At 40.9% G+C, this 14,760-nt stretch overlaps 1 protein-coding gene and 2 long non-coding RNA genes across 3 annotated transcripts in view; 2 read left to right on the top strand and 1 right to left on the bottom strand.

Annotated features, from left to right (window-relative positions):
* Positions 1–14,760, top strand: part of LOC113657299 — a 1,727,325-nt gene that overhangs the window by 173,727 nt on the left and 1,538,838 nt on the right. The window lies entirely within an intron of this gene.
* The window catches only part of LOC125146171, a 1,103,650-nt gene that overhangs the window by 261 nt on the left and 1,088,629 nt on the right, over positions 1–14,760 (bottom strand). The window lies entirely within an intron of this gene.
* Positions 3,954–7,747, top strand: LOC125146178. The gene is made up of 2 exons (XR_007144660.1): positions 3,954–4,101; positions 7,485–7,747. It is a non-coding gene; the product is annotated as an uncharacterized LOC125146178 (long non-coding RNA).

Raw genomic sequence — 14,760 nt, forward strand, 5'->3', positions numbered from 1 at the left:
ATTATCTCCCTGTGAGCAGGTTAAAGAAGTGCAGCATAACAGATGGAGATGCTGCTGCTCTGACTGAAGCTCTGAGGTCAAACTCTTCTTATCTGAAAGAGCTCGATCTGAGAGAGAATAAACTAACAGATTCAACAGTAAAGAAGCTCTCTGAGATACTGAAGAGTTCAGGAGGACAGTTAATGTAAGTAAAGTTATCACACACAGTACTCAATGTGTATTTTCTGTAGATTATAATGTAAGTGTAAGAGCGTCATATCAGAGTAATGGATCTGGACAAATCAGCAGCATGGAACAATAAAAATCTTACTGACAGAAGCACAGAGATAAACTTTAGTATTCAGTATCAGAACTAAAGAAAACTATAATTCATCACTTTATGCTAATATCTAACTCTGTAGCTCTGATCTGATCGACGTTGAACTGATCTGTTACTGTTCTTCTCAGAAATACCTGTAGTTTTATTGTCATTTCAGTAGGATTGGTTCCTCTAGTCCAACATGCTCCTAACTCACTCACTGAAAGGAAAAGGATATATTTGTTTATTCCTATTTATTCTACTTTTCTACCATATTAAGTGGAGTGTTTATGTATTTACAGTAAATGTGGTATATTTAAAATATTTTATTGTTCTGATAATTAAAGACAAAACAGATAGAGCTCCAGTGAAAGAGCAATAATACACATTACAGTGTTGGAGCTTTTGCTTATTTACATTTACTTAATATTTACATCCTTTACACAGAATTTAAATCACAACAGCTTCCCACAAATGTGCTAAATGATAAAGATAGTGACTAAATGATAAACCCACTGACATCTGTATTATTATTACAGGTATGACAAGGAGTCATTGTTACGAAAAGCATGGAATTTGTTGCCTTTTGTTAAGTCTGATGAACAGTCCACTTCAGAACCTGACCCCTCTACAGTAAAGACGGAACAAAGAGGTGAAGAAATAAAAGACACACACCGGGGAGAAAGCAGTGTGGACCAGGACAGCTGTAGTACAGACACTGACATCAGAAGCTCAGAGACTTCAGGCAGTTCATATATAACACCAGAGAACAGTACAGAAGTACACGACACAAACACAAGTAATTCACCAGGAAACTACAAGAAAAAGGGACACAAAAAGCCCTCAAACATCCAAAACACAAAAAGATAATAGATAATGACAACAATTCAAACTAACTCAACAATGAAGGACAGAAGACGCCTCAGCAGACCGTGACACTCGAATCCTACTAATACAAAACTACACTGTAATCCCCAAATATAAATAAGACCAAAAGTAAAGGAGGAACTTCAGCTGTACAGATAAGGGATTCAGTCAGGAGGTCATTATGTAGTACAAGTGTACAGGGTACATGGATTATACCATACTGCAGAAAAACAATTAAACAGCACAACTCACAAACATCAACTAAACATAAACTATACGTTTAACTTACTAAAATACCTGATATACTTATGAAATAAAATAATGATCTATTACACTTCACAGCCATAGACACTACTGACAGACACCAAGCTGATGGAAAGGAGCAAACTGGTTCTAATAGAAAGTGAATCCAAAAAGAGCAGTGATTTCTGGACCAGAATTTCTCTCTTAAAATGTCTTTGTGCTGTAAAATGTTTTGTCCCACTGTGCTGCAGTCTGAATTATGAGAGTGTTAAAACATTACGTTTATAAATCTACTGTTTAAAATATCAAGAACAATCCTACAAAACATTTTAAAGATCATGAAAAACAAATTCAATATTTGGTCCAAACCAAATGATGTATTTTTTCCAATTGTGTGAGAGATATTTCTGATGTACAGGAAGTCCTCCAGAGAATTCAGGGTTCAACTTCCTGTACTCACTGTGAGTATGTACTGCTGGACCAAGAGCTTCAATCCCACACATTCTGTATCCTATTGAGAGCTCTGAGTTTGTTTACATGTGTATGAAATGATTTAAATGTGTTCAGTGTGTAGATCCATTTTTGTAAGCAGATGAAGGACTAAACTGAACTGATGTGGTTTTGATTTGAACTGAATTTGATGAATGAGAAGTGTAATGTACCTGAATAAAGTAGTAAACATTCAGTCTCTGCTCATTTCACTGCATTATTAAAGGTGAAATATATTAACACAATAATATGGTCAGTTATTTTGGTGTTGTCCTTCTGCTGCTCTGTTCAGGTCTCCGGTTTGTTATCTGCTCTGGAACTGGCTAACTTTATACTTTACTGTAGTTATTAAGCTCATATTCACATCCAGTACCTTATTACACGCATGCAGTAATTTAACTCTGTGTATTAGTCATTCTAACTGATTATTAATATTATAAAATAACTTATACTGATTATTATAATGAAAATTATAATAAAATTCTATCATTTAACTGTTAAAAAAAGAACATTGCTAAATGATCATTAAACATTATCTACTAAATTATTTTTGTAGATAAACTGACAATAAAACCTTCATTCACTAACTTTATACTTTAATGTTGTCTTACCTGTTCAACTGAGGCAATAATGACTGTTCTCTCATTCGTTTTCTTACTGCAGCTCGAATTACTCACTTTGTTACACTTTCTCTAAAATAAATATAAGGGATTAAGATTAAGATCTGTGGAAGACACTAAAGATGCTTTAGCTACTGTGGTTAATCCTGCCGCTCTTTCTGAAACACGGTTAAAATAACCAAACGTATATTTCAGGAGCTCTTACATAGTTAGCAGTAATAGAGCTGAAAGAGGAAAGCGAGCGTCCACGAGCTCCTACAGCACAGAACAATAAATTAATACAAAACGATCAGTTTTAATGAAACATTGACAATATTTATGAGAATACAGACTTAATGTTTCAATAATTTATTACATATTAAAATAAGGTACATAAAGTAAAAGTGAGGTTTTAACACATTAGGCTCAGCACTGGAGCACAGTTCTGTTGAATTGGGATATGAAATGCTCTCCAAGTCTGAACAAAAAGCCTTTCTGATTGTCTGTGTTTTGGCCTTGTTCCACTAACAAATGTCTGTGCCGTTGGCAATATACTAACTGTTCAAGGGGCTTTGATTTGATTCTCCGAGCATGATGAACTGATATCAACCACAATCAGGGTAAGTATTATTTTTCTTTATTGTGGAATTTTAAATGTTTCTGTCTACTAACACATGATGGTGCATGTGCATGTAAGTCTAAAATGATTAACATTCCCTGAGTAGACAAAATGTTTCCTGTTTATTATTACTGCAAGATAAGCAGGTGAAGTAAGAGTGTGGTATTAAATCTGCTTATTCATTCAGACATTTCTTTAATCTTATTTTTTCTTTTTCTTTGCCAGCTCAGAAGATGTTTGAGTGATGATAAGAGTGAATATCACATGACTGAACTTGACATATTGAAATCATTATGTTGTGCTGAATCTGTTTTAATTTTAAAATTAGTTATTTAAACATATTTTTATTTTTAGAGATCAGAGACCACTTCATATAGTGTTCCACATACAGTTGGCGAATCACATGGTAAGATTGGAGTTGTGCACTTATCCGAGTCAATAACATTGTTGTTTTTTCTTTGTTTGTGTAATGTGTCTGTCTGTGTTTTCCCCTTGTTTCTGTCTGCCGTCTCTCCCTGATGTTAATTGTTGACCCCGCCCACCTATCTGTTACCATGGACACTAATTACATTCATTCTCTTCCCCAGGTGTTTTGTCTTAGTCCTTGTCTGTCTCTGTTTTGTGATTGGTTCTCGTTCACCATATATACTCTGTCTGTTCACTTCAATGTTGTTGGTCGTTGTTGGTGTGTGCATGTACACGTTCCCGTTTCCTGTTTGTTCCGCGTTGCCTGCCGGTTTGTTTGTGTTGTGTTTATTAAAAAACCTTAAACTGCATTTGGATCCTCACTCGCCTGTGTCTCACCGTGTCACATCGTGACAGTTTGTCACATTTTTAAATGTCTTTTTAATTATTATTTGTCTTTCCAGACTCAGTCACCTCTGCCTTTGTTATTCAGTGTGCAGCCACCTCCTCTGTAACAGACAGTTAAAAAAGTTATTTGATAATATTGATTTCTGAGAAGCTTCTAAATAAATGTTTTAACGGTGAGTCATACTTAACCCTTGACAGTTTTTATACATCAGAATGTCTCTTTTGCCCTAATGTTAACTGTAAATTAAAGGGGTTCTTACTTTATTATAACAAGCCTGGTGGTGAAAGGGTTACATGTACAAGTCAAATATTTACAATATGTAAAAGGATAATTACAACAGAACATTTATTTTTATTTTCTTTCGATTTCATAAAACGAAGATTTCGGTCTATTCTCCTACACCCATTTCTTTGTGGATGGAAGTTCTCTGTGAAAGGACTCAGTTTGCAACAAAGCCTTGAAACGGCAAACTGGGGCTTGTTAGTCCCTCACCACTGAGCTTTAAAGACCTTTGTGGAACAGAAGAAGTATCTGACAGGGACTTAAGAAAAGTTGACAGAGGAGCCATCGTTGTCATAGTGAGCCTTTGGCTGATCTGCTGATGCAAACACTGCCACTCATGGACACCATGATCTTAGCCAAGATAAAGTGGAAGAGAGCCTCTAGGAAGAGCTGGAATAAAAATCAAAAGAATGAAGATTTTCTAATTACAGCTACAGACCTTGACAACGGCAATCACTCTTGGCCCTTAACAAAGACACAAAATAATCTTTCTTACGTTTAATGTACTGTTTCCTGAGGAAATTACCACAGACTCAGCAGTGCTAACATTAGTTAAGCTTAGGTCTCTCAGCTCAGTCCTCAGTTCTCCTGAGGTAATTACCACAGACAGGGCAGTGCTAACTTTAGCTTAGCTTAGCTTAGCTCTCTCAGCTCAGTCCTTGGCTTTCCTGAGGGATTTACCACATACACGGCAGTGTTAACTTTAGCTTAGCTTAGCTTAGCTTTGTTCTCTCAGTTCAGTCCTCGGCACTCCTGAGGTAATTACCACAGACTTGGCAGTGCTAACTTTAGCTTAGCTCGGTCAGCTCTTTCCTCTGCTCTCCTGAGGTAATTACTACAGACACGTCAGTGCTAACTTTAGCTTAGCTTAGCTTATCCCTCGAAGCTCAGTCCTCAGCTCACCTGAGGTAATTACCACATACACGGCAGTGCTAACTTTAGCTTAGCTTAGCTTAGATTTCTGAGCTCAGTCCTCGGCTCTCCTGAGGTAATTACCACAGAATGACAGTGCTAACTTTAGCTTAGCTTATCTCTCCCAGCTCAGTCCTTGGCTCTCCTGAGGTAATTACCACAGACACAGCAGTGCTAAATTTAGATTAGCTTAGCTCTCTCAGCTCAGTCCTTGGCTTTCCTGAAGTAATTACCACAGACTCGGCAGTGCTAACTTTAGCTTAGGTCTCTCAGCTCTTTCCTTGGGTCTCCTGAGGTAATTACCACAGACACGGCAGTGTTAACTTTAGCTTAGCTTAGCTCTCTTAGCTCAGTCCTCGGCTCTCCTGAGGTAATTACCACAGACATGGCAAGGCTAACTTTACCTTAGCTTAGCTCTCTCAGCTCAGTCCTCAGCTCTTTTGAGGTAAATACCACAGACTCTGCAGTGCTAACATTAGTTAAGCTTAGCTCTCTCAGCTCCGTCCTCGGTTCTCCTGAGGTAATTAACACAGACACGGCAGTGCTGACTTTAGCTTAGCTTAGCTTAGCTCTCTCAGCTCAGTCCTCGGCTCTCCTGTGGTAATTACCACAGACTCGGCAGTGCTAACTTTAGCTTAGCTCTCTTAGCTCAGTGTTAGGGTCTCCTGAGGTAATTGCCACAGACTCACCAGTGCTAACTTTAGCTTAGCTTAGCTCTCTCATCTCAGTCCTCAGCTCTTCTGAGGTAAATACCACATACTTTGCAGTGCTAACTTTAGCTTAGCTTAGCTCTCTCAGCTCCATCCTTGGCTCTCCTGAGGTAATTACCACAGACAGCAGTGCTTAATTTAGCTTAGTTCTCTCAGCTCAGTCCTCGGATCTCCTGAGGTAATTACCACAGACTCTGCCGTGCTAACTTTAGCTTGGCTTTCTCAGCTCCATCCTTGGCTCTCCTAAGGTAATTACCACAGACATGGCAATGCTAGATTTAGCTTAGCATAGCTTATCTCTCCCAGCTCAGTCCTCGGCTCTCCTGAGGTAATTCACACAGACACGGCAGTGCTAACTTTAGCTTAGCTCTCTTAGCTCAGTGTTCAGGTCTCCTGAGGTAATTACCCCAGACTCTGCAGTGCTAAATTTAAATTAGCTTAGCTTAGCTCTCTCAGCTGAGTCCTTGGCTCTCCTGAGGTACTTACATCAGACACGGCAGTGCTATATTTAGATTAGCTTAGGTTAGCTCTCTCAGCTCAGTCCTCATCTTTCCTAAGGTAATTACCGCAGAGGCAGTGCTAAATTTAGATTAGCTTAGCTTAGCTCTCTCAGCTCCATCCTCATCTTTCCTGAGGTAATTACCACAGACTCTTCGTGCTAACTTTAGCTTATCTCTCTCAGCTCAGTACTCGGCTCTCCTGAGGTAATTACCACAGACACATCAGTGCTAACTTTAGCTTAGCTTAGCTTATCTCTTCCAGCTCAGTCCTCGGCTCTCCTGAGGTAATTACCACAGACACGGCAGTGCTAAATTTAGCTTAGATCTCTCAGCTCCTTCCTCGGCTCTCCTGAGGTAATTACCACAGACTCGGCAGTGCTAACTTTAGCTTAGCTTAGCTCTCTCATCTCAGTCCTCAGCTCTTCTGAGGTAAATACCACATACTTTGCAGTGCTAACTTTAGCTTAGCTTAGCTCTCTCAGCTCCATCCTCGGCTCTCCTGAGGTAATTACCACAGACAGCAGTGCTTAATTTAGCTTAGTTCTCTCAGCTCAGTCCTCGGATCTCCTGAGGTAATTACCACAGACTCTGCCGTGCTAACTTTAGCTTGGCTCTCTCAGCTCCATCTTCGGCTCTCCTGAGGTAATTACCACAGACACTTCAGTGCCAACTTTAGCTTAGCTTAGCTTTGCACTCTCAGCTCAGTCCTTGGCTTGGGCAATGGTGGCTCAACTTTTTAAGGCTCTGGGTTGTTGATCAGAGGATCGGGGTTCAAGGCCCAGCACAGCCTTGAGCAAGGCCCTCAACCCTCCCTGCTCCAGGGGCACTGTATCATAGCTGCCCCTGCACTCTGACCCCAACATTCTTAGTTGAATGTACACCACACATTATCAGAGACTTTTGGCCTTATCGAGAGGAAATAAGTGCACAAGATGGTATCTTGTACAGAGGTCAGAAAGTCATTAATCCCAAATCACTGTACCCAGAGATGCTTAGGTGCATTCAGTAAAGCCACAAATGAGTGGATGAATGTTATCATCAAGCTCGTGAGATGTTGTATTGGCTTAGTATTCAAACGGAAATCAAAGAGTTTGTGAGTAACTGTTTGACCTGATTTGCATACAACCAACTAATTTGCACACAACCAACAGGACAAACCATGATGTCTCATTACATCCCCACCAGGCCTTGGAAAATTGTCAGCAAGGACTTGATCAGTCATCGGCATCATCATCAATATTTTAATTGTGGAGCATTTCTCAGGTTTTTAGAAGATTGAACTGCTTTCTGACCTATCTGCGGAGACAGTCATCAGGCCCTGCAAGGCTCAGTTTGCTCCACATGGCCATCCAGACAGAATTATCACAGATAATGTATTAATAATTGCTTTTGTGAATACAGTCTCTGAAATTCGCTCTCGTGTGTCTGCCTTTTATTTTGATGCCTTTGTGAGACCCAAACACACCTCTCATACACATTCATATTTTGTGTATTTGTCCTGCAGTGTTTTGTATTGTCTTTTGTCTCACACTGTTTGCACTAGGTTGTACACGATGCAGTTCAAGTGTCATGAACAACTTACTTTAAATCCTTAGCTCTGTGTTGTTTCATGTAGCACCATGGTCATGGACAAAGGTTTCATTTCACTGTGCACTGCATCAGATATATATTGTTGAAATGACAACGAAAGATTCTTGACTTAATTTCTGATGACAATTCCTGATCCTGTAGGTGGCACTGTGCACAGCTGACTGTGTTGCTGACTGTGCACAGCTGACTGTGTTGCTGATTGTGCACAGCTCATCATTCTACATGTTAACATTTCTGTGTGAAACCATTTGAAATAATAAGTGACTTTAAGTGAATTTAATTATGTAATAATTATGTTGATGTCTTGGAAATGGAAAACCCTTAAAATTGAAGTTTGATAGTGAAATCTCAGCATACTAAACAATAATATATTCTAAACATAATTGTTGGTTTTTCCTTTCCTTCATTTATTAATATCTGAGGTATCCCTTTGGTATCAATAATCTACTAAACTTTACCTCAGTAAAATTCTAGTATAGTGATCATCCTATTTGTCCTCCATGCAAATGTTCTCATGTTGTCTATTATTGTTTTGTCTCCTTTTACAATTTTTCCTACACATCACACATTTACATTAATTAATTTGAACAATTTAAAATTAAGACCTTTTATAAAACAGATTTAACAGATTTTGTAAACATTATAACACATTATTGTTTGTTAAGTAATGGACTGCTATTAAATAAATATTTATTTACTAAACCTTTTGATATGATGAATTAAACCTTAGCGGTCATGCTACAAACAACATGTTTTAATATAGTTTATCAGTGTCATTTTTTAAAACATTAAGATTTTAACACAAATAATGTAGCTTAAAAGTGTCATTTCAAAACATGTTTCTTCTTTATTACACTTTTATACACTTCTTGAACAACATATTTGGCAAAAAAATGAATTAAATTAAACTTCAGCCATTAAAAAATTAAATACTTGAACATCAGTAAACAAAATATTCTCAAAATATGTGTCTGTGACAAACCAAGTGAACAAGTAAATAAAGTTACAAACATTTATCAGAACACAACAAACTAAATGAATGACAAAGAGAGAACATGTGAGTGAATTAATTAACACTCAGAATGAATAACTGACTCTAATTTAAGTCTTTAACAATAAATTCTTAAATAAAACACTGTAACTTAGACACATTGTCAATAAAATAGAACAGAAAGGTAAAAATTATATACACATTAATATGTGATGTGTTTTAATAGAGAGGAAAAATGATACCTTCCCATAGATTGTCTCCCTGTTGTTTTGCCGATGCTGGTTGTTTGCTTTACCTGTCTAGCTGGGGAGGAATTTTGTCTAAAAGAGTAAAAGACCAATATAAAATTGGTACATGTAATTTAATGTAAAAACACCTGACTAAATAATTCTGTCTAATAAATGGCAATAATGAGTACATATAGTGTGTACTCTACATGGTGTAATACCACACTGGTGAAGACACACTATTGTATTGAATGCGTTTGTATGCTGTGGATTTATACTTTCTCTTCACTGGAACTAAGGGGCCTAAAGCTATTTCAGAACAACAATGTCCCTGTGCACAAAGTGTGCTCCATGAAGATGATGATAAGGTTTATGCACATTTAAATTCAGTACAAATTTGGTCTTGGGATGAGATTGATATGACGAATGGAAGAGAAATTAATACCTTTCCTGAGAGTCTGTCCCCACATTAAAGTTGACAGAGAGTGGCTTTGATTGGTCACTCTTCAAGGAAAGGCATCCAGATTTTACAAGTGTTAGTAAAATATGTGTTTTATTTCTCTTTACACTACAACTCTGGGGTATATTTTTAAATTTAATGCCTGTTTATTAGCTATAAAATATACTTAATAGGTATTTAATATTTAATACCTATTTCAGACTGTCTTTGATTTGAGTCTTTACCACTGCAGTAAATTATCTGTGGCTTGTCATTTTGGACTGTATTACAGTTTCTTTATATGTATTCTGGTGCTATTGCAACAAACAGGTCTGACATGTTCCTCAAGCACCTTCTGATTGAATGTAGAATTCATAGTAGATTCTATGATGATGATGATCTGACCAGGTCCTGCTGCAGCAAAGCATCTCCAATCCATAACACGTCCACCTCCATGTTTCACATGAGGTTCTCTTGGTGAAATGCATTTGGTTTACAAACATTCCCTCTTTTATGGAGTCCAAATAATTAAGATTTAGACTCATCTGTCTACAGACTCATCTATTCCAGAAGTCATGTCCTTTGTCTCTGTTCTTTCTCAAACTTCAGGCTTGTCCTCATGTTGTTCTAAGACAGTGAAGGTTTCCTCCTTCACACCTCCCATGATCATTAAACTTGTTCAGTCTCTTTCTGATTGTAGATTCATGCACTCTGACATCAACTGTAGCAAGAGCTTTCTGTAGGTCCCGTGATGATATTTTAGGGTTTTTGTAGACTTCTTTTAACATCTTGTGGTCTTGTGGTAAATGATTTTTCAGACAGTGTTGAATGGCTGATTACAAATTCTTTGAATATATATTTTTATATCCCTGACCAGACTCAAACATCAACAGTGTTCTTTCTGAAGGCCTCAGTGAGCTCTTTGGATTTCACCATGGTGAAACCTCTCACTTCAACAATTAAGAGCAAAACAAACTAAATATCTGAGGTTAAAATAAGACAAACCTCCTTCAAAATGCTCTGTAATGATGCTCTAATAATTTACACCTTATGTGAAACACCGGTAGGACATTTTATCCATTTTAAATACAAATAAATGTGGGGGGTGTCCTTACTTTTACCTCACAAGAAACTGGGTTTTTTTTTTTAACCCTCCTGCAAACCACAGGACAATTTGACCCCGCTGGAAAGTTTAATGTGTCATAACTTGGGTTTTCTTCCACATATTTGCCTGAAATTTACCAGGATTGTTCCAAATGATGGACTTTGCAAGTAAAATTTATTTTGTCTATTTTTGTTGAACTATGTGTTCGTAAAATAAATACTTTCCTCCTCAAGAGCATGGGGTCAATTTGACCTCGCCACATTTAGTGGGGCAATAGGTCACACATTTGCCCTTTTCAGCGCAATGAACATACATACAGACACAAAAATACACACATAAAATGTCCACTAACACACGCACCCAAAACACACACTCACACACCACACACACGCACACGCACACGCACACACACACACACACACACACACACACAAATTGGGCATTGCAATTCATTAGGCCTCCAGAAAAAACAAAAGTTACCCATTTGTAAATATTTCACACTTGTTATATGCATTTGTCCAGCTGGGGGCAAAATCTGATCTACCAACAAGCTTTACACACGCACACACGCACACACGCACACACGCACACACGCACACACGCACACACAAGGATTATATCCTTATATTTATTCTTATATATATCCTTATATTCCTTATATATATCCTTATATTATATCCTTATATCCTATATTTGTCCAGCTGGGGGCAAAATCTTCTCTTTTGTTCTTCTACCAACAAGCTTTACACACACACACACACACACACACACACACACACACACACACACACACACACACACACACGTTGTGTTTTTGTCACGATGTGACACGGTGAGACAAAGACGAGTGAGGATCCAAATGCAGTTTAGAGGTTTTTACTAAACAAAACACAAACAAACAGGCAGGCAACGCGGAACAAACAGGAAACGGGAACATGGACATGCACACACCAACAACGACCAACAACATTGAAGTGAACAGACAGAGTATATATGGTGAACAAGAACCAATCACAAAACAGAGACAGACAAGGACTAAGACAAAACACCTGGGGAAGAGAATGAATGTAATTAGTGTCCATGGTAACAGATAGGTGGGCGGGGTCAACAATTAACATCAGGGAGAGACGGCAGACAGAAACAAGGGGAAAACACAGACAGACACATTACAGAGCCCCCCCCCCTACGAGCGGCTTCCAGACGCTCCCAAGTCCACAAAACCCCGTTCAGGCGGGTGGAGCGAAGGCACAACCAGGGTGGGAGGGCGGGTCGGGTTCGTGTAGTGGTGGCGCCCGCCGAGCAGGAGGCCGGGGTGGTGCCAGCCGAGCCGGAGGCCAGGGCGGCGCCGGCAGAGCAGGAGGCCAGGGCGGTGCTGGAGGCGGAGCCAGAGACCAGAGCAGGACCGGGGACCAGGGTGGTGCTGGAGGCGGAGCCAGAGACCGGAACGGAGTTGGCAGCCAGGGTGGTGCTTTGGGCCTATGAACAGGGACAGGAGGTAGAAGGGCTGGCAAGTCCAGCGAAGCAAAACACAGGAAAACAGAAACATGCATAGGTTCAGGCCAGGCAGAGAGTTCAGGTAGTTTGGGTGTCATGATGTCGACCGCGTCCTCTGACTCAGTCATTTCGGTCGACCCGGCCGATTCGACTGGTTCCGTCAGCTCGGCCGGTTCCGTCGACCCGGTCGGTTCGGCAGGTTCCGTCGACCCTGCAGGTTCCGTCGACCCGGTCGGTTCGGCAGGTTCCGTCGACCCTGCAGGTTCCGTCGACCCGGTCGGTTCAGCAGGTTCCGTCGACCCGGTCGGTTCCGTCGACCCGGTCGGTTCAGCAGGTTCCGTCGACCCGGTCGGTTCCGTCGGCCCAGTCGGTTCGGCAGGTTCCGTCGACCCGGTCGGTTCCGTCGACCCGGTCGGTACGGCAGGTTCCATCGACCCGGTCGGTTCCGGCGACCCGGCAGGTTCCGTCGACCCGGTCGGTTCGGCAGGTTCCATCGACCCGGTCGGTTCCGTCGACCCGGTCGGTTCGGCAGGTTCCATCGACCCGGTCGGTTCCGTCGACCCGGTCGGTTCGGCAGGTTCCATCGACCCGGTCGGTTCCGTCGACCCGGTCGGTTCGGCAGGTTCCGTCGACCCGGTCGGTTCGGCAGGTTCCGTCGACCCGGTCGGTTCCGTCGACCCGGTCGGTTCCGGTGACCCGGCTGGTTCCGGTGACCCGGCTGGTTCTGGCGACCCGGCTGGTCCAGCTGGCGGCTTAGGGATGCCGGCCGCCCGAGCCGACCTCATCGGGGTATCCGCCAGTTTGGAGACCAGCCGGTTAGCACGGACCTCAGCCGAGCTCGCCGGTACGGTAGCCATGGGAACTGGCTCAATCACGGATGTGCACGGGACTGGTCTGGGCGGAGGCACTGTGGAGCATTCGGGCTTCCGTGGCTGATTCCACTCTGTGGCCCACGGATCCCGATGCTTGCTGCCCCCCCCAAAAAATACTTACGGCCGGCTTCCGTCTCTACAGTGCTCACGCTCAGCGTGGACCCGTCCAGGAGCAACGCCAAGTTGACGAACTCCGAGAATGTCTTTATTTCTCTGGTAGACGGCATCAAATACCGCAGGATCTCCCTTAGTCTGTGCTTAAAAATGTCTTTGAGCGCCTTCTCATCGAAGTTGACCTCGCTGCACAGGTCCAAGAATATCTCAGTGTACTCCTCAACTGGGGCGTCCTCCTGACGTAGGCAAAACAGGAGTTCTGCTGGATCCATTGGGGGTTGGTCGTTCTGTCACGATGTGACACGGTGAGACAAAGACGAGTGAGGATCCAAATGCAGTTTAGAGGTTTTTACTAAACAAAACACAAACAAACAGGCAGGCAACGCGGAACAAACAGGAAACGGGAACATGGACATGCACACACCAACAACGACCAACAACATTGAAGTGAACAGACAGAGTATATATGGTGAACAAGAACCAATCACAAAACAGAGACAGACAAGGACTAAGACAAAACACCTGGGGAAGAGAATGAATGTAATTAGTGTCCATGGTAACAGATAGGTGGGCGGGGTCAACAATTAACATCAGGGAGAGACGGCAGACAGAAACAAGGGGAAAACACAGACAGACACATTACAGTTTTCATATCCAAATCATATGTGTTTCCTCTCTCTTATTTATGAATTTAGTTGCTTCAGTCAGCTTTGACCTGGGGATGTTTATAATATTTAATAATTTCTACTTATTTTACTCAAAAACATGGCATAATTTCATGAGGTAATTGTTTATAAAATAAATATAATAAAAAGCATAAGAGGTGTAAAGGAAGTTTTATTCACAAGAAATTATGCCGTGTGTGTGTGTGTGTGTGTGTGTGTGTGTGTGCGCGTGTGTGTGTGTGTGTGTGTGTGTGTGTGTGTGTGTGGGGGGGGGGGGGTGATCAGATGGCATCTGGTAGGCAAAATAGACATTACAAGTGTATAATGTTCACAAATTTCATTTAAATTCAGTACAAATTTGGTCTTGGGATGAGATTATTATGACAAATGGAAGAGAAATTAATACCTTTCCTGAGAGTCTGTTCCTGCATTAAAGTTGACAGAGAGTGGCTTTGATTGGTCACTCCTCAAGGAAAGGCATCCAGATACAGTAGATTTTGGTCTGTTCTCCGATCTGTGAAAGAGTATAAAGAGATGTGCTTTAGGAATTTTAACCTCGAAATCCTCTGGACATCTTCTGAAATTCCCTTTCACAACATATTTTACAAGTGTTAGTAAAATATGTGTTTTATTAATGTGCTTGCAAAGCACATTCTTATTCTCTTGCACACCTATTATTATTATTATTATTATTATTATTATTATTAATGTGCTTGCTAAAGCACATTCTTATTCTCTTGCATACTTCTTCTTCTTCTTCTTCTTCTTCTTCCGGACACTTTTTCGGCGAGTAACTTGACCCGCAGCTTTTGTCCTAGACCCATAAATGAGGTGTCAAATCGACCGGCTCATTGAGGAGAGGTGTGCTATCTATTTTGTAAGCGATCGGAATTCCAGAATTCCCAGTATGGAAGCTCAAAGGGTGTTTTT

This window comes from Tachysurus fulvidraco, chromosome 13 (genome assembly GCF_022655615.1).
Source record: "Tachysurus fulvidraco isolate hzauxx_2018 chromosome 13, HZAU_PFXX_2.0, whole genome shotgun sequence".
NCBI classification, from domain to species: domain Eukaryota; kingdom Metazoa; phylum Chordata; class Actinopteri; order Siluriformes; family Bagridae; genus Tachysurus; species Tachysurus fulvidraco.